Source organism: Pleurodeles waltl, chromosome 5 (assembly GCF_031143425.1).
Source record: "Pleurodeles waltl isolate 20211129_DDA chromosome 5, aPleWal1.hap1.20221129, whole genome shotgun sequence".
Classification (NCBI taxonomy): domain Eukaryota; kingdom Metazoa; phylum Chordata; class Amphibia; order Caudata; family Salamandridae; genus Pleurodeles; species Pleurodeles waltl.
The window spans coordinates 84,595,359-84,619,523 of record NC_090444.1 but is presented as its reverse complement, the minus strand read 5'-3'; positions in this window follow the sequence as shown (position 1 = coordinate 84,619,523).

Here is a 24,165-nt window from a genome sequence, read left to right as displayed (position 1 = left end):
AGTAACATTGGTGTCTGCTCCGCCTGATGTTCTACTTCGCCATGACTCCTTCTAGGACTACTTTGTGTGTAGGACATTATGCCTCAGGTCGATTTAGCAGTTGGATGGTGCAAATATCTTTTTCTGGGCCTAATCTGTGGGCTCGTTGTTGGTTTAAATGAATAATTGTTTGGAAGTTGGGAAGCTTTCATAAGAACCTCCTAAATGATTTGCAAGTCCTCATTCTCATGTATGGGTCAGATCAAAGAAACACACCTCTTACTCAGTGGCGGCCGGCAGCTTTAGGAGGGAGGGGGGCGGGCAGGAAGCACACACATCCTCAATGATTTGAACATCATTCAAACATGCTCGCACGCACCAAACATTCATTTTAAAAGATCACACACACACACACTTAACTTCAGCCTCGGAGGTCCCAGGAGGGTTGGGACTGCTGCCTTCCCTCACTGGCAGACCTGGGGTCAGCCAGTGAGGGAAGGCAGCAGTCCCAGCCTCGTCACAGAGTGGAATGGGGTCAGTGAGACTGCTGACCCCACCCCACTCTGTGACGAAGTGTCACTGATTGACACTCGCCCTTGGCGCTTCAGGGCTTAAACTTGAAGCGCCCAGGTCAAAGTCAATGGGTGACGCTTTCCTCGTCACCCAGGGGAGGGCCTCGAGGCACCTTTGCTGAGCCGAGGAGGTCACGCCCATAAGAGCTGTGACCACCTCAGCCCAACAAAGTTCAGCTCAGGCAGCCAGAAGTCTGCACAAATCGCGCATGTCTGCTCCTGGCTGCCTGACCTGAACATGAAGAGTGTCTGCAACGCTGACCTTTGTTCAGCCTGACAGACAATCTCCATGAAGGGCAAAAGGTGGGGGGCTTCAGCCCTAAAGGACGGGCCGCGCCTGTTTTTCAGAACACACATCTACAATTAGGTGGCATTTATTTGGGTCTGGCATGAAAGTGGCTCCCTGGCAGTATCCTGTTTGGGTATTGTCACTTATCACTAGTGTCCTATGGTCACAATATTGGTGCACTTTGGATAAGCATGATACCCCTTATAAGCTTTTGATAGGTTCAGTCTAGCGGGAATGCCAGACAGGGGCGTAACAGAGGCCCACGCACCTCCCCTGTGTCAGGGTGCCCCCGGGCTTATCCATACTGGAGGGGGCCCCCTCAGCCCCTACTGATCTGAGTGTGGGGGGCCTCTTCAGCATATTTTGTGGGGGGCCCCTTACGTTTTGCTACGCTACTGATGCCAGCCAGGGTTTAGTCGAGGAGGCAAAGGGATAAAGTGAAAAACTCACATACAGTATGACAGAAAATAACATTTAATAGCATTAATTCCCGTTAGTGCTTCACTTTAGAAAATAAAATTACTTTATTAAACAGGTAAGTATATAGTTTGGTTACAAAGAAGATAAACACTGAAAACCAGAAGAGGCCAGAGTCTGTGTGGCCAACACACAACCCCAAATGTTAATATAACACCTTGCACTAGGCTCTAGATTCATGACAATGCTGGCCTTGTGGCCCATGCTATTGTAAGGGGCTTGATTCACGTCAAATCAAGGATTTTGCTTAGGTTTATATTGGAAACGACCAGACGCAGTCAAGTCTGGTGGCATGGGAACACATGGGAATAACTAAGAAGAAAATTCCAATTATTCCAGAATAAAAACAGAAATCTTCTTCAACTAGAAGAACTTAAGGAGCAAATGCCTTTTGAATCTTAGGGGAATATTTATAATGTCCCAGCGCCACCTTGTGCCACATTAACGTCATTATTTATGACGTTTATACGGCCCAACGAGGCCAAAATCCCCGCGCCGTATTTACAGGGTGGCGCAATGCATGCATTGCGCATCCTGTAACCCTTTGCGCTACATTATGCCTGCACCAGGCATAATGTATGCAAAGGGGATGTTCCCCCGTTAGGGGAGACGGAGAAATGGCACAAGGAAATCTACGAGATTTCCTTGCGCCATTTTTTACGGCACTTTAACGCCTGCTCAGAGGAGGCTTCCATTCTTTAGAATGGGCCCCTATGTACTCTGCAGGAGTAGCACCAACAGTTTGGCGCTACTCCTGCAGAGTACATCAAGAGCGTCATGCGAAATGATGCCATTGTCCCCTACCCTGCGCCATGGTGTGCCATATTTCAAATAGGGCGCACACATGGGAGCGGTAGGGGGGTGCCACTTTCCATAAATCTGCCCCTTAGTCCTTGGCTAAACAGAGAAGGGAATACAGGCACCCTATTGATACAGGATGAACCAAGACTAGTGCGGTTAAAATGTGATGGGGCAACTCCTTTGCACAGATGATGCTCTTCATTCCTCGTGGGCATCTGAGCTTTGGCACCCCTGGTACCCGGCTAACTCTGTGACCATGCCTTCATAGAAGAGATCAAGTCAGCCCGTCCATGTACAGGTCTTTTTAGAGATCAAATTACCTCATCTTGGCAAACACAGTCCATCTCCTCTGCAGGCAGGGAGCCCCATGGTCACCGCAGGTCACAGCAACAAGACCACTCCACAGGCTCCCCAGACTTAGGCCTCGTCTGGAGAGACAATGGCAAGCAAAGATCCCTCAACCAACAGCTATGTTTTTGGAAGGGAACAGGTAGGCTATAGGTACAGGTTGTGATGTCCAGGGTGGACACCAATATTCTGACACAAAGAAACCCACCATTTTGTGCAGCACAAGCACAAAATACAGTCACCACATGGACCACACGTCCAGCACATACAACATACACCACACATATTAAAGCCAAAGGGCCCCCGTTAAGATAACTGCATCCACCTTTAGCGGGTACCGGCAGTGAACAGTCACGCCATAATAATACAGGTAAAAAGGTCTGTGCCCTTAGACTACAATCAGGCTACAAACATGCCCCTAAGGCAGTTGCTACTGTCACTCAAAATAAAGGTACTCTTTGAGACTTCTCCAGATATCAGGACAGAACTAAAATAACATGGAGCACTTACATGATTGTCAAGCACAATAGAAGAAAAAACAGGGTAAACTAGAAAAACATGAAAGGCACAGTGGCACAGCAGTCGCAAGCTATGCTGTGGGCTTTTGTCCTAGAAAAAGTCAACTTAATTATCACTCATCCTCCTAAAAATCATAGATCTTACTTTAGTCCAGCTCTGCACCTCCAAATCTGTTAACCTAATCTTTTTAATCATCTCTTCTCTTTCACTGACAAGACATTTTGGCAGGCTGTCTCTCTTAGCCAATGACATAGAAATATTTCAAATTCAACTGCAATTTCAAATGAAAAAGGCTGAGTGGACTAAAATACAGATGCACTAAAGTATTCTGCGGTCACACACCTGAGATACATAAAATCACAGGGCTTGCGACTGCAAAAACATTTTAATATTTACTAAACTTTTTTTTGTGAGTCAGAAAAGCCTTTCTGAATTGAAAAAGGGGTTTTGCAGATCATTCAACATTGCAAACAGGAACAAGCATCTGCAATGCAATAGGGTCTCGCATTTCTCAGAGTTACAGCTATTAGCAGTTGTAAACTCCCAAACGGATTTTACTTGCCACATTGGGACGAGCAGACAGTAGTCGAGAGGACCACTGCTGGTGCTCTCTGATGGGAAACATTTTTTTAAAGTAGCATCATTTTCTTTGTGGAACATGGGCTGCATTAAAAACAAACTCCCTTTTGAAAATGCAAGCCTAGGGATGGGCAAGATGTGCTGTACTAACAAGGATAAGACTAGCATGGCTAGTATGAATTTATCACTTTGCTGTGGTCCCAAAGAGAGTAATTGAGAAGACTTTCTTCCACCTCTGGTCCACCATTCTGGTCCTAAAGGAACTGTCGGAAATGTGGTTATTGATTTGGGCTGGTGACCTTTAGCAGTTTAATCTGGAATCTGGTTATGTCAAAACACAGTTCTGAAAGAATCTCCGCTTAGCCCCATGTAGCTACTGCACAAGGAGCAGACAATCCCCAGACAAGAAAATAAGTTACGTACCTGTAACTGTGGTTCTCCAGCATTGGTATCTTTCGTAGATTCACATGCTTGAATCATTCCCCGTCGTCGAAGTGGGAGTCCCACGGTACATAGAAAGAAGTAAAAAAAAGACATTGTCTTTTTTCTCTTTTTTTGTTTTTGGTTTTCATTGTAGTTCATGGCAAAAATACATCCACTTTCCCAGCTTATCAGCCTCATTAGGAAAGGCCCAAAGTTCGGCCAATCAGGTGAGACCACCCCTTTAGAACACTCAGCACAGAAGCTCAGTCTTTCAGATTTCTCTGCACTAGTGACTTTAAGAGACAAGAGGTGAGCCCCCATGAGGAGGTGGGTGTATCACATGTGAATCTATGAAAGATACCAATACTGGAGAACCACAGTTACAAGTAAGTAACTTATTTTCTTCTCCAGTATTGGGGTATCTTTCATAGATTCACATGCTTGAATCAGAATAGTCAGCAGTACAAGAGATGCTTAAGTTCTGCAACTATCAGAAAACATGTTTGTTTACATTTCTTTATATATTAACTTATATAGGTAGTTAGATATGCTTATCAATATCTAAAAACATACACATACATCTACCTTATCCATATATAAGATAAATATCAGTCTGGAAATAACATTCGAGGATGGTGGGTAAAGAAGATTATTGGCTCACCTTATGCAAATAAATTACGTAACACTGCTTGTCCTACCGCGGCATCCATCCTGTCAGTAGCATCCAGGCAGTAGTGTTGCATAAACGTGTGGGCACGCGTCCACGTTGCCGCTCTGCAGATCTGGTTCAGAGGCACTCCTGCGAAGAGAGCTGCCGACGTGGATACCGCTCTAGTGGAATGCACCTTGACATTGGACAATAGCGGTTTTCCTGCTAGCTGGTGGCAGAGTTGTATGGTAGAAGAGATCCAGCGTGCTATGGTTTGTTTGGAAACAGCATTGCCGCTAGTGATCTGGCCATAGCTAATAAACAGTTGTTCAGCTTTACAAAAGCTGCTAGTCCTCTGTATGTAGAATTTCAGACATCATTTAATGTCTAGGGAATGTAATGCTCGCTCTGCTGGAGTTCGAGGATTTGGAAAAAATGTTCTCAAAACCACCGGCTCATTCAAATGAAAGGTCGAAGGAACTTTGGGAATGAATTTTGGGTTAGTTCTCAGAATGACCATATCTGATTTAAATTGCAGAAAAGGTGGTGAGACTATGAATGCTTGGATGTCGCTAACCCTCTTCGCAGAAGTGGGGCCAGAAGGAGAGCTGTTTTCCAAGAGGTATATTTCAGGTCTGCTTTGTGAATAGGCTCAAATGGATGCTTCATCAGTTGGGACAGCACAATATTCAAATGCCAGGAAGGTGGAGGACGCTGAATCGGCGGAAACATCCTGAACAAGCCTTTTAGAAATGGTTTTATTATCCTGGATGACCATAAAGATGGTAATACTGATGTCCGTTGGAAACGGGATATTTCAGCGAGGTGGACCTTGCTAGACGAATGGGAAAGACCTGTGTTCGCTAAATGTAACAGGTATGGAAGGATCTGTTCTGGAGAGGACTTCAGAGGATGAACATTAGAAGCTGAACACCATATGCAGAACCTCTTCCACTTGAGTTTATACGTCTTATTTGTAGACTGGGCCCTGGCACAGGCAAGCACTTCTCGACAGTCTGAAGGGATATCTAGGCCGTCAAACTCATAGAATTCAGGAGCCAGGCTGATAATGGAAGAGAAGTTGGTTTGGGATGACGGACCTGCCCCTGATTCATCGTTAGCAAGTCTGGTGCTGGTCTGAGCCGCATGTGAGGCTGTTCCGAGAGTAATAGAAGTTCCGTGAACCAAAACTGGCACAGCCATTTGGGAGCAATCAATAGAAGCCGGCATGGTTCCCTCTTCATCTTCTGCAGAAGTCTTGGCATGAGCGGGAGCGGGGGAAAAGCGTAGGCATAAATCCCTGACCATTTGATCAAAAACGCATTCCCCTTTGTTCCTCTCTGCGGTTGCCAGCTTGCGAAGTGTTGGCATTTTTTATTCTCTCTGGTCGCAAACAGATCCAGACTGGGTCTGCCCCAATGACGAAAGAGGCGGTCGAGAATTGTCTGATTGAGTTCCCATTCGTGACAGCTGGTTTGAGTCCTGCTTAAGGCATCCGCCCAAGTATTGGAAACTCCCGGAAGATGTTCCGCTCTGATTGATATCTGATGCCAAAGCAACCAATGCCATAGTTCCTGTGCCTGCAGAGACAGCGCCTGTGATCTTGTACCCCTCTGCTTGTTGAGGTAATGCATGACTGTGGTGTTGTCGGTTTTTATCAACACCGAGGAACCTTTGATGTTGGTGAGGAAGGCTTTGAGCGCCAAGGAAACTGCTCTTCATTCCAATATGTTTATGTGGAGAGTTGATTCCTTTGTGGACCATCTTCCTCTCACTGATAGATCTTGTAAGTGTGCGCCCCATCCCCGTTGTTATAATGTGCACTGGTTTGTCTTTCAGGAAGGAGAGACCCTCCGAGATGAGGGGGGGTGTCCTTCCACCATCTTAGGGCTTGCCTCGCTGATGGAGTTATTCAAACTATATTGTCGAAAGATCTTTCTATTTGCTTCCATTGAATGTCCAATTGCTGATGAAGTGTCCTCATGTGTAGACGACAGTTTGCTATCAACGGAATGCATGAAGAAAGCATCCCCAGAAAAGACTTGTAGGTCCGAACAGAAGTGGACCTTCTTCTGCTGAGACGGGTTGCTAGATCTTGAAGCCTTTTCTGTCTGTCGTGCAAAGCAAAGGCTCTCGCTTGTTCCCTGTCCAAGACGGCCCCTAGAAAGGTGATGTTCTGCGAAGGATCTAGATGATACTTTGGGTAATTGACTGTTAAGCCTAATGTCCTGAAGAGAGATAAGCATGTTCTTGTGTCCCTGGCTGCTTTTAACGCTGTTCGCGCTTTTATTAGCCAGTCGTCTAAGTACGGGAACACCTGAATCCCTCGTTGACTGAGGTAGGCTGCACCTGGTGCCAAGACCTTGGTGAAAACTCTTGGGGCTGATCTGAGGCCAAAAGGTAACACTCTGAACTGATAATGGGTGCCTGCAACCCTGAACCGTAAGAATTTCCTGTGACTGGGGTGAATGGGAATGTGGAAATACGCATCCTGGAGATCCAAGGACACCATGAAATCTCCTTGGTTGAGTAAGCGTAGGACATCTTGCAGGGAGATCATGCTAAATGATTGCTTCTTGAGGAATTTGTTCAGAGAACAAAGGTCTAAAATAGGTCTCCAGTCTCCTGTCTTTTTCCGTATAAGGAAGAAGCGAGAGTAGAAGCCTTCTCCCCTCTGATTCCTTGGTACGATCTCTATTGCTCCCTTGTCTATCAAGATGGTGGGGGACCCCTTGGTAGTACGTGAGGGGAAGGCTGATTGAATTCTAGTGTGTGTCCCTTGCTGATAATATCGAGTACCCATTTGTCTGATGTAATCTGGGACCACTGGTGAAGGAAATTGGAAATTCTGCCCCCTATCAGAGTGTTGATATAGGGGTTGGGTGCAGGCAACTGATGAAGGTCAGTGTTTTCTTGCTGCTTCTTTGGCCTTGTAAGCCGATTTTCCTCTTGCAGCTTGCTGGAAGTGTGTAGATGGCGGTTGCCGATAAGTATGCGGCTGCTGCTGACCAATGGTGGAACTAAATTGGCCCTGGTAGGATGAATATTGGCGGTACTGGTGTGAACCGCCTCTGTAAGAATAGAGCCCTCTTCCTCTCGCTCCTCGAAAGGGCTGTCTTCTGTATTGTAATGTACCCAGGGAACTGGCTGTTTCGGTGTCTGTTTTTATGGATTGCAAAGCATCATCTGCATGCTTACCGAATAAGAGCTCACCATCATAGGGCATGTCCAAGATCTTTAACTGCACCTCTGGTCGAAACGATGTAGCTTTCAGCCACCCCTGACGTCTGAGTACGGCCGCTCCGGCTAACTGGCAGAAACCTGTAGACAAGACATCTATGGCACAATCTATAATCTCAGCCGAGATCTTCTCACCCTCCTTATAATATCTTGCGCACTTCTGCTCTACTATCTTCAGGCAGTAGCTCTATAAACTGCGACATGTCGGACCACATCTCACGGTCGTATCTTCCCAGGATTGCCAGGGAATTTGTTGCTCTGACCGTGGTGGCCCCCATAGTCGAAAAAATGTTGCCAATCGAATCTAACCACCGTCCCTCCCTATCCGGGGGAGCAGTCAAAGGTGAAGACGGATTCCTGGACCTTCGCTGAGCTGCCTGGGATATCACAGAATCCGGCTTAGGGTGACTAACCAAACATGCTGGAGAGTTATCTGGTGCCTTGTACTTCTTTTCGAGTCTTGGTAGCACCGCTGGTATTGAAGACGGGGTCTGCATGACCTTAAGCCCTTCTTCCCAAATGAAGTCAACAATAGGTATTGCTCTTACTGACTTTCTAGTGTCCTCTTTGAAATCATAGAGGAAACAGTCTGACTGCTTGGATGTTATTGGCAGTTGAAATCTTTTTGCTGGTCTCTCCATTACACAGTGGAAACCACCAATGTCTTGTGGTGGAGAGTCGACCGGTGGCGGCGTAGAAGGGGATGGCGTCTGGATCTGATATTCATCCCATTCCTAGATGAGCGAGTCAGAGTCTTGTATTTCACCTTCCTCTTGCTCGTCCTCTGACGAAGGTGGATCAATATCCTGGCCAGATGATGGCACTGGGATAGGTCCCGTAGAATCCGATGGCTGAACGGGAGTAGTTATCGGTGTGGGTGGAGGTTGCACCGGAGTAGTGGAGTCAGGTGGAGGGAATCTAGTGTAATAGTCTTGCATCATCTGCTGAAGGTTGGCAATCAAGGAGACAGGCATCTGGATTGTTTGTTCTTGTTGCAACTCCTGAGGTCGTACGTGACTCTGCGGCTGTTGTCCTAAATAGAGCTGCTCACTCTTCTCTTCATCCTCCTCCTGACATTTAATGCGTAGTTCTGAAGGGCCACGTGCCACCGGGAAAAAACTGTCATCTGAATATATGTCATCCTCATCATCAGCAAACAGATGCTGTGGGGGTACTGGCGACACTTTACTAGGTGATGTATGAGAAGGTAACAGGTGAGTAGATTTACTCCTTATCGGCAGAATCCTTAGCGGCAAGAAAGGAGATGCTCCATATTGTTTGGATAAAGACTCAGGAAATTGAGCCGTTGACGGAGCTGTCGTCGACGGTGCGGTCGTCGATGGTGTTGTCATCGACGGTGTAGGCGTCGACTGAGCCGTCGTTAGCGGTGTTGTCATCGACGGAGCTGTCGTCGACGGTGCGGGCGTCGACGGAGCTGTCGTCGACGGAGTAGTCGTCGATGGAGCTGGCGTCGACGGTTAGTCGCCGACGGAGCTGGCGTCATCGCTGATGTCTTCGACAGCAAAGTAGATTCTCGTGCCGTTGTCGATGCGCCCGTGAGTGGGATCGTCGACGAAGAGCTTTGGAGCTTACCCGTTGATGTCGACGATGTGTGTGTCGATGATAGAGACCTCATCTTCTTCTCTGTCGACGGTCTCTTTGAAATTGTTAAGGTGTGAGCAGGTGAGGGACTGTATTTTAAGCTCACCGACGTTATGGTTGAAGCTGACAATGGGGAAGAAGTCATAATCATTGGCGACGAAGGAGCTGTAAATGTGGCTGTCGCTGTTGTCGTCGATGAAGGAAAACCTGTCGTCGACGATGCGGTCGTCGACGGTGCCGTCAACAGTGTGGAAATCTTGGTTGTCGACGGTGGTGGGGAACTTGAAGATTTTTTGAACTTTTTTGATGTGGTAGCTGGAGTAGATGGCTCAGAACTAACCTTACCACTATGTTCCCTGGAAGTTGATGGGTGTTCCTCAGCTCTGTCCTTAAACACATGCAGCTTTTTAGCTGACTTACTGCTCTTGGGGGAGAAGCTCTCCACAGACCTCTTCCTCTTTCTTGAGGCCACTGAAGCATCACTGTCCTCCTCCTCAGACAAAGTCTGTCTGTACTTTCGCTTTTGTAGCCAAAGCAGGAGCCTGGCTTCTCTGTCTCTGAGAGTCTTACTAGGAAATGTCCTGCAGATCTGAGAGACTGAGCCTCTGTGCTGAGGGTTCGAAAGGAGTGGTCTCGCCTGATTGGCTGAACGTTGGGCCTTTCCTAATGAGGCTGATAAGCTGGGAAAGTGGATGTATTTTTGCCATTAACTACAATGAAAAAAAAAAAAAGAGAAAAAAGACAATTTCTTTTTTTTACTGCTTTCTATGTACTGTGGGTCTCCCACTTCGATGACGGGGAATGATTCAAGCATGTGAATCTATGAAAGATACCCCAATACTGGAGAAGTTTATGTTACTTTCAAGCAGGACCAACAATTTTAAAATCATGGAAACAACACAATAAATTCTCAAACCAATTTAGATAAATAGTGAAATATTTAATGAGCAAATAAACACCAAGATCATCAAAATAGGTGACAGTGAACAGCAGATTAAATGTTTTGAAATTTTAAGGCAAAAGGGGGCTAGAAAAAGTAAATCGCCATCCCACAGCTGACCAGGAACTAAGTGCAATTTCAGGCTGACTGCAGTAGAGTGGAAGATGGATATATCATGCAGGTGATGCCGGTCAAAGATTTACCTTCATACTGAGTGCTTACTTTAGAGTTTGGTGGATGGATGCTATAAAAAAACATATGGTTGCCAGTCCACTGCCAATGGTGGTCTTCTGTCCTATTTATAGTATAGCGTTTTAACGGACGAAAGTTTCTTACTCGTCTGCCACATTTTCCTTACTCTGTTGATGGCGGTGTACCCTAAACATGATAGAGGACGCAATGGAATCATTACTCCGTCCACTGTTTCTAGTATATAAATGTCCGTTGACAGAAACATGGTGGTTGTTCCTCTACGTCTGTGTTGGGGAAAATAGCACCAGTAGCCAAACACTACCCACAACAACCACAAAATATGCAATGTCACCATGTCCCTATAGAGCCCTGGGACTCTGTCTAATAATGTTGGCTGAACAACAATACAATGCACCACAAAACTGAACATGCATACACCTTTTTAAACTATGTTAAATGCACTATGTTAAATACCAATGGCAATAAACTTAACTTTCTGAAAGCAAACCATATCTAAAAACAGTTTTTCCATGTATCCTTCTTTGGCCACATGCTTCACATGACTTATCCGTACTCAACGATCACCTGATGCATTATTACTTACCCCACACATAAAGTCTGTAAGTGAATGCACATTTTTTTTATACATCTACACGATCAGGTAAACGTAATGCTTATACTCTGTAACTAAGCTGTATGCATTTAGGCCCGTATTTATACTCCGTTTGCGCCGAATTAGCGTAGTTTTTTTCAACGCAAATTCGGCGCAAATCTAACGCCTTATTTATACTTTGGCGTTAGACGCGTCTAGCGCCAAAGTATGGGCAAATAGCGTCATTTTTTTGCGTGAACGCCTTCCTTGCGTTAATGAGATGCAAGGAAGGCGTTCCCGTCTAAAAAAATGACGGCGACGCAAATGCGTCGTATTTATACTCCCGGGCAAAAATCACGCCCGGGAGTTGGCGGGTCAAAAAACCCCGCATTTGCGCCACTTTTTAACGCCTGGGTCAGGGTAGGCGTTAAGGGGCCTGTGGGCTCAAAATGAGCCCACAGGTGCCCTCCCCTGCCCCCAGGGACCCCCCCTGCCACCCCTGCCACCCCTGCCCACCCCAGGAGGACACCCAAGGATGGAGGGACCCACCCCAGGGACATTCAGGTAAGTTCAGGTAAGTATAATTTTTTATATTTTTTAATTTTTTTTGGTGGCATAGGGGGGCCTTATTTGTGCCCCCCTACATGCCACTATGCCCAATGACCATGCCCAGGGGACATAAGTCCCCTGGGCATGGCCATTGGGCAAGGGGGCATGACTCCTGTCTTTACTAAGACAGGAGTCATTTAAATGGCGTCTGGGCCTCGAAAAAAATTGCGCAAATCGGGTTGAGGCGATTTTTTTGCCTCAACCTGACTTGCCCCATTTTAAGACGCCCTAACGCCATTTTCCCCCTACGCCGGCGCTGCCTGGTCTACGTGTTTTTTTTCCACGCACACCAGGCAGCGCCGGTCTGCTAGCGCCGGCTAACGCCATTCCATAAATACGGCGCCCGCATGGCGCTTCAGAATGGCGTTAGACGGCGCTAAATTTTTTGACGCTAAACTGCGTTAGCGCAGTTTAGCGTCAAAAAGTATAAATATGGGCCTTAATATCCCTAAATTGGAGTGTTTTAAATAAACCATATAACTATTGTGACCCAAACCTTGATCCCACTTTACCCACTTACCACAATCATATGATTCAACCATGTACCCCAAAGATACTCCCACAACCCAATCACTGGGATGTTACGTATTTAAACCTGGCACATAACATCAAGGACAGGACACACACTCACATGACAAACATTATACTCCTAAACCTAACCATGACCATAACCATAATGTAGGACATGGACCATGAACCCTAAAATCTGAAGGTATTCTTACATTTAATCACAAAAATAATAAAGTGAAATATAATCACACACACTCCTACCCTAAGTAACACACAGCCTAGTCCCTGGCATTAGCATCTCCACTTCCTTTAACACGGTGTGGGGCCTGAATATTGAGTACAGAATATCGTAATACCTTAATAGTGTGGCGTTAATATTTAGGACACAAATATCAACAGGTAAGTATGTACAGTTTTTTCATACCTAACTCCTTATATATAAACCTTCACAATATACATACATTCAAGGTATATAGGTGCGGTGTTATTAATTGTAAACCTACCTTCCAAGATTTTGTACTCGATATTTTGACTATGATATTAATATTCCCTGCTCAATATTCCAGACTATAACACTTTGACACAAGTGGGAAAGGGAATGAACTATATCACCCACAATGCAACACAGAGGAAATCACAAGATCTGGAAGCGGAAATGAAAAGTAATGGTTAGCAGAAGCAGGATATTGGAATACAGAATAACACAAAGTAAACAGTATACCATTCTTAAAAAATAACTACATCTACAAGTAAACCACAAACACAAAAGGTTCAAGTACAACTTTCAAAAGGGACAGCAAAAATCTTCTTACTCTGGGCTCATTAAAGTCTTTGAACAAAATATTATTTTAAATCACAGTCTGTGGTTGGAGAAGACAAAATAGTGCCCATCACAGTCTAAGATGTCAGCTCCACACCTCCAGTTTGCCTCCACGTGTTAGCAGTAGTGTCCTCCTCGTGGGGCTGTCCATCCTCCAGGAGCAGAAGGATGTCCAGACACATAGGGGCATATTTATACTCCGTCTGCGCCGATTGTGCGTCAAACATTTTGATGCACAATCAGCGCAAACGTTGCCCCGTACTTAAACTTTGACGCCCGAGCCCGTGGATGACAAAATTCCGCAGTGTGTCATTTTTTTGATGCGGCAACCCGCCTTGCGTTCATTATATGCAAGGTAGGCGTTCCCGTCCAAAAAATGGCTTAAACGGAAGTGCGTCGTATTTATGCTTTCGGGCAAAAATGACGCACGGTCAGGAGGCGGAGGCAGAAAATGACGCACAGCCCGATTTGCGTAAAAGATTAACACCTGGGTCAGGGCAGGCGTTAAAATGGGGCTAACACACCTGTATTTAATCAGCACACACAGAACAAACAGCAGAGCAGCAGAGCAGCAACAGGGAGCCATAGAGGTGATTCTAATCCAGCATGCACACAGACGCAGAGCCCAGCAGCAACAACAGCAGCTACAACAACACCAGCAGGGACCCCAAAGGCAGCGCAGAAGGCAGGAGAGGATATTCCGCCCAAGAACAACCCTTAAGGGCCTCAGGGAACACAACATCATACAGAGGTACCGGTTGAACTGGCAGGCCATTCAGCAGCTGCTGCGAAACATTGAACAGCAGTTGGCCCCCACTTCGGTGACACCCCGCACCATCCCAACAGAAACAAAGCTGCTTGCCGTACTTCACATGCTGGCAAGTGGCTCTTTCCAAACTACTGGTGCCCTGGTTGGCGGAATATCACAACCATCATTCTCCGCCTATTTGCCCAAAGTACTGGACGCCATCATTCGACTGACACCCCGCCACATCTGCTTCCCTAACACGCTGCAGAAGCAGCAGGAAACTAAACAGGGGTTCTACGCAATCAGTGGCTTCCCACACGTCCTTGGTGCAATCGACTGCACACATGTACGCCTTGTGCCACCTGCTGCAACTCAACACCTCTACCGCAACAGGAAGCACACACATACCATCAACGTGCAGGCCATTGTCGATCACCAGGGATTGATCACCAACATCGTGGCTAAATATCCTGGGAGTGTACATGACTCCTTCATCTTCCGTCACTGCACCATCAATGAACACTTCCAGGATGGACGGTATGGCAATGGACTACTTGTTGGTAAGTACAAAAACCTACATATATATACACTGCACAGCAACCCTCTAGGACACACAACACATACACCACAACAGCAACATGTCAACAGGAACACACTGAGGTTGTGACTTCACTAACCATGTTTCTTAAGTCACCATTGAACCTGTCACACATTGGAATTTACTGTACAGCCTAATGTGAAGACGTCAATGAGTGTGGTTGCCGAAATGTCACCTTGCAAATTGTAAGTGTCCCAATGACCTTTACATTAATACATTGCATAAGTCTAAAGGTAGGGGATGTCCAGGGTACTTTGATATGAACGTGTTAACAACACTTACAATTTTAACTGTGCATGGAACTATCATCTCACCCCCAAGGAAGACACACGGACACCTGTATCACAAGTCACAATGCTAGGGAGGGCACACTGTACTGCAAATCCCAAAACATACTGCTGACAAACGGTTAGCAGACAAACACTCGTTCAGCCAAGGAAACAACACAATGCAGATGGTATAGCCTACAAGCATAGGGTGTCACATTAGTACACAAAAGAGTCACAGACAACACAAGACAACTACTGCCATGAAAGGTCTTTTCAATAGTGCCAGCTACATCAACATGATCCCATTCATTTTCTCTTGCAGCTGATCAGGGGTATGGCATCCAGCCATGGATTATGACACCATTTGGCAACCCGAGTACAGCTGCAGAGCGTGCATACAACGAGGCCCATAGGAGGACACGCAGCATTGTCGAGCGGACCTTCGGCATCCTCAAGTCAAGGTTCCGCTGCCTCGACTTCACTGGTGGTAGCCTCCTATATTCCCCCGAGATGGTCTGTAGGATCATCCTCACATGTGCAATATTGCACAACATTTGCATCAGAAGAAACATTCCCCTCCTGGAACCAGAGCCACAAATGCCTGAAGAGGAGGAAGAGGAGGATGCTGGCCTGCAACAGGAGGGGGAACTACAGAACACAGCTGCTGGTATACGCAGGCGGCAACAGATTGTAAATAATTTCTTCTGAATATGATCCCCTTCACCACTTTAGTTAACGAATTTAAATAAACACCTATTATAATCACCATATCATGGTCTGGCTATTCCTTTTTACACACCTTCATCTCTACTTATCAGAATAAGAGTGTTGCCTCATGGAGCATTGCTGAGATACTGAGTAGGACATGTGATGCCTTACATACAATGGTCACATACACACACACTCTTAATGACATATATCATGTACATGTCTCCTTTAAAGGCCAATAGCAGAGGACCACAACTATTTCACACATACATGTTGAAAGCAAGGTCCAACGCAGCATATGGCACACAACTATGACACCATCACTCAATAAGGGGAAAACAAGCCTCATACATGAGGCAGTCCATGTGCTTTGGCATCACTAACAGGAATGTCTGACAAGACCCTTGACAGCAGTTAGTCCAACTGCATCCAATATTTGCAAGGAATATCTGTGACTAGAGTTCCACAGAAGCAGAACATAGACAGCACAAGTGCCACACATATGACATGCATTGCGCACATGACATTCCATGCACATGTCAGCCCATTTCCTAACTCCTGACACACCCATGCACCTGGTCACATCCCACCTGTCGGAAGAGGCCCCTGGAATACTAAGATGTGTACCCTGATAATACCTCCCCTACACACACAGACCAACATTTGCAAACCAGCGTGCTTCACCCTTTCCTAAGGTATGCCATTGTCATATAACATCTGACTGCATGGACGTCAGGTCAATTTATACACTGTCTTCTAGTTTCAAAGCCCTGTTAGCACATGTAGATTGCTTCCCCTTGTGAAAATGTCTGTTGGCCCTTAGAATGCAAGTCTCACCTACAGGACTGGTGAGAAACAGATGCAGCCCACACCTGTGATCACCTCCATGCACACCACCCATTGCAAAAAGCACTGCCCCTGATGATGCCTGGAACAGCATAGGAGTTGCCATTATGTCAAATACACCGTCAACCATTGATACTAATTAAGCCGTGTAACACAGCCCTTGGGTTCATTTGTCACCTTCAAAAACACAGGACGTACACAGTTTGACATGTCAACTGTCTAGTTTGTCCTCCAAACAGTCTCAGTCAGACCACTGATTATGTAACTTGTCCAGTAGCTGGCTCCTGAATCACCTTGCATTCTGTCAGCCTGACTGGCAACTGTCTGTGCGTCATACTAAAGTATCCCTGTGTCTACATATGTACCACACTTGCGTTAGCAAACCTGCCATTCATCAGGGGGCATTGGGCATGGGCTTCTTCCATGCATACACAAATACATTGTATAGCATCATCTGCCTTTTAACTGTACCATTTGAGTTACTTCCTCTTGGAAATGCAAAATTCATGGCCCATCCCCTGTCTGGGTTGCATATATGCATGAATGACAAAGTGTGACAGTGTCCCAGGGTCATAGGCAGGGATTGGGTACGGGGCTTTCAGCACAACCAGCAACCTCTGATAATGTCCATGAATAATACACAAATGTCAGAACCATGACAGTTCACACACAGCATCACAGTGCGCACAACATAGTGATGGGCCGTGTGTGGTGAATAGCTGTGAGAATAAACAGCACAGAGGCTATGATGTTCCCAGGTGCAGTGGGAAGTGCAGAGGCCAACCTGTGTACAAATGTTGGAATGACACCTGCCGGAACATGACAATTGAGACATTATCTCACTCAGCACACCAAGGTTGCCCTGTTGACTGTCTCATTACACATCTTTAGTGACAGGGTGGGACCATCCACATGTTGGTTCACATGTCCACATCTACTTTACTCACATTGATCAACAAAGGATACTCAGTAGTTAGAGGAATAACTGCCACTGACTCATGATGAGTCCTGGTCCGAACTGTGAAAAATTACACCCCAAACAATCTACAGGATCATCATTGGACCACACACATGAACAAGACACCTATGTGCAATTGATCACTGGAAATATGTGGACACGTGCTGTCTTGTATGCTGGTCCACCACAGCCACTTGATAGTTGGGCGTTACTTCTATGGCCTCAACTGTGGTGTCATCATACATATGAGATTGACCCTTGTCTGTCTGTGCAAACAACATGGTACCCACTTCCTCAATGCATGTGTATGACTCACTGTGGGATTCATCAACTAGTGCCTAGGAAGCTCTTACCAATACTCTAGGACATAGGATGTAGAAAATGTGGACCATTGACATGAACATGCGTCTGCCATCCATCTGGTGCATGCTATGTCACATGTGGTGTCTACGTGACCCTAAAACTTGGAAGTATACTTTACGGGTGTTGTTACATGTATGACTAACACATGCCCTTGCTCATTCAAATTTTGACTTGCATCTTAGGATTGGACACATGGACGTCACATTCATACAACCAAATGTACAATAATGCTTCATGTGATATACACACACACTTGGTCAACCAACAAATTAGTTGTCAAAGCACACACTTTGAGCCAAAGGCAATTAGGTATTGTACATATGTGTGTCACATTGCTATCCTCTCCTTATGGCAAACATGCACAATTTGTGCCATACATATATGTAGGCCACACTTATGACCATCTATGATGTCAGCCAACTGTAAACATACTGTGAAGGGTGTAGTGGATGATGTTCCGCTGCAGAATGATGTCACACATGTGAACATACACCATCAACACCATACTGTCTTCAATTAGCCAATCTCTGATGTGTTCCAAATGTAAAATAACCAAAAAACAAGTAAAAATGCCCCAAACCAGTTAATGCACTGTAATTTTGACGTCCCTAGCGGTGTGCGTCATTTTTTATTTACCAAAACTGTATTTGCGTCATTTTTTTTGACGCACAGGAGTGACATTTAGCCCGCATCCAGATATTTGTACAGTCCATGTATCATTTTGTGGATGCGGGTTAATATTCACGTCTGTGCGTCAAAAAAAATGACGCAAATACAGTTTTGTGCAACAAAAAATGACGCATAACGCAAAAAAGGCAGGACTTTTCATACATGAAGTGATGTAATAGGATATCATGTTTACAGATCATGTACAGTGGGTGTACTTTCACTTTCACTTTGCAGTCTATGATCCTTGTAGACTGTGTGGCTGTGTAGCGAGTGTTGTCCAGAGATTTTGTGCTGTATTTGTCCTGTGTGCTATCTGTAAAGTCCTTTTGTGAAATAAATATTGTTTGTGTATACTGTAGTACTGTGTTTTATCTACATTTGTCAATTTATCTTGTGTATTTCTTGTTTGTGGGAGTCTGTTGTGGGTAGTGTTAGTTTGGGGATAGTTGGGCTCTTTTAGTGTTTAGGTTTACTTTTTTTCTGTCTTTTTACCCCCTACTTTCACCCATTCCCCTTTCTATTTCTTTTACCCCTATTCCTTCTCTTCAATTATAAGTATGTCTGGTAGACCACGTCTTGGCAGGATGGGGGAAGAGGAGTTGGGGGGCCTCATCTGGCTGGTGACACATTTCTTGCCACTCATGATCCAGGCAGGGGGCAGGGTCATACAGGGGTACCCAACAGAGGCGCGCAGAATCCGGTGGGGAAAGGTGCTGCATCACCTGCAGCGTGTGTATGCCAGCCAGAGGAGTGACCACCAGCTGAAGCACCGGTGGGCTGACCTCATCACCAGGGAGCAGGATCTCTTGGACCACCTGGGAATCATGATTGGTGGCACTGTTGGTGAGTACGAATTATGTTAATGTGCACGATTAAATGCTCTGTAGTGACATAAGGGGATTAGTACAATGTCTGCAAGCTAACTTGCTGACTGTGTGTAATGCTGGGGAAATATAAGGGGATCATTGATGCACTATGGCAAGGATTACAATTGCTAGCTGTCAAGTAGCACGTGCTCAGCAAACTGACAGGTAACTTTACCATGAAGGAAATTTGTGCGGCCTTTTTGTCAGCACAGCTAACAAAATAGGAGCCAATCATGTCTATATAGGGTATTATTGACATAGAAGAACAGATGTACCAACATTTAGGCCAACAATGTTGACGCAATTGCTGGACTGACTTTAGAATCACTACATGATGCTGAAAATGAGTGCTGCCTTCACGTCAAATGATAATAGCAAAGTGGCTCAAACATTGGTCTCATGTTAGTCTGGTGAGTGTGGAAGGAAAGCGTTCACAGAAGTACTATGAATGTGTGGGATTATTGTGTTTCTTGATCTTTTTGGATACATGTCAGTTCATGATTTGAAAACATCGTGAACAGGTGTAAGGTGCCCTCAGCAAACATCTCAAGATGTTTGTTGGAATCGGTTGAGCCACAATCCAAATATGGATGGCAGTCCAAGTGTATGCACATGGCTTCACATCTCCATGGTTGGTGCAAATCACCATAGCTGGGCCACATCAATTGACTATACTGTAACAACAGGATGGCTTACAGGAGTCCCTGCCCCTCCCTCTGTACATTGGGCCTACGTGCAATAAATGTGTCATGGCCACAAGGCATGTTTGACTGGTAATGCAGTCCTCAAGTAACCAGGTGTTGGATGTTTCTCTTGGATGCACATGATGAGACGATTACACTCCATATTTTTTAGTGCTCACCAATTATGGGGCAAGTTTGCAACCACATGATAGTTAGGGCCAATGTATGTATTCAGATATGTGTGTGTAACTGTCACAGGAGACCCATGCTATGTACAAGTTGGCCGTGAAATATCAGATGCAGTACCATCATGTCTGAATGGCTGCCATGTCCTTATTCAGACTACACATTGTAAATGATACTGAAATTGTTGCACTGTGCACAGATTCTGAGCACATTTCTTCCTTCCCTACCTTACGGGTGGACCGGCACCCTACACTGTGGGAGAGGTGGCGACATTTGAGGACCCCGACCACTCCAGTAAGTGTTGATATGTCTGTTATGTGTTGTGTTTGCTGGTTATGGACTCGTGTGAGTTGGACGCATAGCAAGGTGTGATGCGTTGGGCAAGTTTTTAACTTGTTCCATGAGTGGGAATGCAGTTCTCACATGTTTTGTGTTAGCCAGTGCGTATCCAATGGTATCATGTAGGGATTGTAGGACATCCCTGTAGGCCCCACTGTGAGTACAGGGGATAGTCATGTGTCTGACACTAGTATCACCAAGAGTCGCAATGGAAGTCAGACCCTATTTAGTCAGCCTGTCAGACCCACATTCTCTAAGATTGGTGGAGCTAATAGCTTCCCAATAGACATCTGCTTCACTATTTACCTACGTAAGTTTGAAACAGGAGGTAGAACCTCCTAGCAGCATGTACTTCCACATGTAGTGCATCAAGTCTGTGGAACCTGAGTGTAATGGCCTAGGTGTGCATGCAATTCATGATCATGGGTGTTCTAGCAACTCTGTGTCTGATGTAAGTCAGGCCTCACTGGAAGTATATGTTGTGTACTAAGTTCTGCATTTCCTGACATGTCTGACCTTATGAGTGCTCTAGGGTTTGCTGACTCCTAATTGTAGATAGACCTTACCTGTGGTGTGTCTGTAGAGACAAACATGTGTGGAGTTGCCTATACACTCCTCGGTGTACATGTTGTTGGCAAATTATAGTTGTGTATCCACCGCCCCCCCTCAAACACGGCCATGGGTTTGTGAATGGGGTACCTAGTATTGATGCTACCAGTATGTTACACATACCTGTGAATATGTGACGGTTTGGTTGCATAGTAGTATACACACTCAGGTTTGGCACTTGGTACCATACTGGAAAGTCCAGTTACAACTTGCAGACCATGTGGCTTTAGTTTTGCTTTCCGTACACTGACATTTGTAGCCCAGCTCTTGGTGGAGGATATGCAGCATGATTCTTAGATGTTAACTGTCAGAACTCAGATTGCAAGTCAAGGCCAGTTGTTACCCATCTTGTGGGTTATGGATGTGCTTTGTGTGATGTCACCTTTGTTGTCTGGCTTGCCATATACTTCCTCAGGGACATTCGATGCTCTGTATCGTGATATGAGCTGTTACAAGTACAGTAGATGTAATGTCTGATTAACTTGCTGTGCCGTTTCACACAATGCAGTTACTAATGTGGCATATCTGCATTTGTCTTCACAGCAGCTAACATGACTCCAGACCAGGTCTGTGAATTTCAGCGTCGGGTCATGCGATACCAGCACATCCTGCTGGTGGAGTCGGGGTTCCGGAGGATGGCCCGGCGATATCGCCATAAACGTGCCTCCGGGGCATGGCGAGCCTTCCCACAGGGTGGGCCTACTTTGCCCCCCACAGCCACCACAGACACAACCACCAATCAGAGCCAGGTGGCCCCACCCACAGCTGCCTCCGTTGATTCAACATCTGCTGGACTTCTTGGCCCCAGCATTGCCACCGGTGCAGGACAGCCCACACAGACCTCCTCCACCGGTACCCAGACTGCCACTGCTCCAGCTGTTGACCCTGCAGCCTTCAATAGACTTGAACACAAGATGGACAAAGTGCTGCGCAAGGTGAGCCACCTGAGCCGGGACGTGCAGCACATTAAACGGCGGGTCAAGGATATAAAGAGGAACTTCCGGAGGGCCAACCTTTAGAGAGTTGAATAGATGGACATGATACCCTCCCCTCCCTCCTCTTTCCTTGTTCTTATAGTTAGTGGGCTTAGGGGGCTTAGTGTTAGGTTAGTATAGACTGTTAGTTTAGTCAGTGTTAGTGGGTGGGGGGTAGGAGGTCCTGCTTGTTTCTTTTTTTACTTATTACATGTGTGGGTGGGTGGTGGGCTATGTTGGGGTTCTTGTGTGTAAAAAAAAACAAAAAACGCAAAAAAACGTAACAAAAATTTTTACCAAAAAAATATACATTTGTTAAGGATAGTATAGTATGTGTTTAGGTTAGTATGTGTTGTCCTCAATGTGTCCCGTCTCATAAGGGGGGTGGGGGGTGGATGTTTAGAATGTTTCGTTACATGTGATAAGTAAGTGTAGCTTAGGTTAGTTAGGGACAGTTGTGGGTAATGAGTAGTCAGGGTAGATTAGGGTAGGTAAGATTTTTCCTTCAGTTTCCTCATCTATGGTTAGCTTTTAATAAATATTTGGTTACCCCTTAATAGTATGTGTTGAATGGTACTTGATCGTGGGTTTGGATTCAGTGTACATCTCTTTTGTACTATAACATCTGTGTCCAATGCTACAAACAAATCCCAACTGAGCTGTACGATTGGCAGCTAACCCAGAGCTACCTTGCAAAGTGTCTACCCTTTGTTGCAACCACCAATCACAATTAATATGGATCCCAATGTGTTTCTGTTGATAAGTGTGTTTTCAAAGTCACTAACAGTGCTGCCAGACTTGATATTGGGGAAACAGTTTTAGGGCTGACTGCATTGTGATGATCATGCACACCCTTATAAGATGAGTTCTCATTGTCAATCTTGTATTCTTGTCTTCATGACCCTCATACATCATTTGTGACACAGTTCGGCATGATTACCTATTTGTATGTTAACTCAGACACCTTCATTTGTGCAGTTTTTTTTTTGTATTTACTTAGATTAGTGTGGCATATTTATTGTGTTATTTCTGCATGTTGACAACATTTAGCGGGCACTATTTGATGACTTACTTATCCCCTGAGGAAGCATTCTTCTGTCCTACACAGCATGGTGGTGTATGGTTTCTCACTTCATCAGATTATTCCCTCAGGATGGGCAGAGTATGATGCAATCATGGTCACTGTGCAGATTTCTCTAACTACATAATATCAGGACAGTTGTATTGACAAGCTACGTTATTTGACAGTAGGGACATTTCAGTTATCTACTGCACAGTTGATATGTCACATTACCCAGAGACAGATTTGTTGTGTAAGTGCTATTTATTGAAAAGTGCTGTAGTGCTATATGTACATTGTCCATGATTGTGAGTCCATTATAGTGATATCTTCCATTGTGATCCAACACAAGGGTTTACCAAAATGCTTTTGTCATGCTGGGGTTGCTGTTTTAGGCAGTGCAGAGGGACAGACTTAGCCAATGAGTAGGAGAGAGACAATCACTGGGCTGGGTGACAAGATATACAGTGGTTAGCAGAACAATGCTTGAGTACAGTTGTAAGACTGTCATGTTTCAAAACGCAGGACTTTGGTAATAGTTGGCCATGTGGCAGGGACTAGTGCTTCCGGGTACTTTTCCTTGTGAATGTGATCTGTTCCATGTCTTCTTCTTCTGCTGTGTGTGTTGCCTGCTTTGTCCTTGTTGTTGTTGGTTGTGAAGGGGCAACACACACCTCAGTGTTAGAAGACGTGGAGTCAGACATCCCGGTCGCTGCTCCCTGTGAAGGTCTTAAGGGCAGTACTGCTGCAAGGAGGTCCTGCTGGTTCTTGAGAAAGCAGCCACATCACGATGGTAGGCAGCCAGGTCGGCCCTGAGGGGTTCAATGTTGCATTCGTGCACGCGTTGACAGGATTGCTGTTGTAGGTTTTGGGTCAACTGTATTACAGCTGTGTTGATTTCCTTCTGGGTTTTCTGCAGTTCCTGCAAGATAGATGTTAGGGCTTGCATAGCTGCTGCCTGATCTGCAGATGACATCATCCACGAACGCATCCCCTCAAGGCTGGCTGCCATATTTTGCATCCCCACCCGCACCTCCTTGGCCAGCTCCCGCTGTACTCCAACTACAGTTCTCTCAAAGCTGGTGCCAGTGTCGTCTGAGTCCTCAGCTGTATTGGAGCTGGCAGGTCTTACAATTGGGGTGGTGGGT